Here is a 994-nt window from a genome sequence, read left to right as displayed (position 1 = left end):
TGGCACGTTATCCACTGGACGAAGACTGCGGGGTCAGCAGTTCTTCGTCGGATGTTGTCGATAGCATCGGAGCTCCAAAGGAGCGGAAAGTGAGGGTGACACCGGACGATGCAGAGTGCGTGTTCACCCTGGTCTCACCGAGACATAGAACCTCTGTACAGAGGTGACGGCGACGCCGTATGCTGGCTGCTGGCTGCAAGACGCCGGGCATCGACCCTAATCCAGGGTGTGTCTATCATAGACGATGGTGCACAGGTATACACCCTCGTCAACGGTATGACGGGGTAGGAAAATGGCGACGTTCGCCTCGAGGCTATGCCTGCAATAGATGCTCTTCTTGAGCTGGACAAGATGTCCCTTGAAGAGTTCGGCAGTGCCTTGAAGGAAGGCGATTTAACCGAGATGGTCATTGTACGACCGGACGAGGAGATAAACTGGTCATCACATCTAAATGAAGCTGTTTTGGAGAACACCAAGAGAGTGCTGAACGCACGTAGTGGATCGTCGATCGTACGAAATTTCTTGGATCCGTACTATCCTTAGGTAAAGAAATTTCACGACGTCGTCCCCAAAGACCCGCCTTCAGTCCTACCTCCGGACCGAGGTGTGCGTCATGAAATCGACCAGGTTCCGGGAACCAAATACTGCGTAACACGCCAATGTCCCCTGCCCAAGGGACAGTGCGACGTCATTGACGCCTTTTTCCGTGGAAAGCACGACGCAGGAATGGTACGTGACAAGTCTCTCCATTCGACACCCACGTTTTGTGTTCGGAAGCCGAACGGCAAGTGGCGTATCGATCATGCTTACAATAAGCTCAACGCTGCCGCCATTCCGGCACAGACGCCAATTCCTAATTAGGATGCTCTTCAGAACAACATGGTGGGATGTACGAAGTAAAGCGCACTCGGCTTGGTCGATGGGTATTACAAATTGCTCATGAGAGCGAGTGCTATTCCGCTGACAGCGGTGAGCACTCCAAGCGGCATGCTCT

The sequence above is a fragment of the Plasmopara halstedii genome (genome assembly GCF_900000015.1).
Source record: "Plasmopara halstedii genome assembly, contig: Scaffold_1651, whole genome shotgun sequence".
In the NCBI taxonomy this organism is placed as follows: domain Eukaryota; phylum Oomycota; class Peronosporomycetes; order Peronosporales; family Peronosporaceae; genus Plasmopara; species Plasmopara halstedii.
This window is presented reverse-complemented; position numbering follows the sequence as displayed.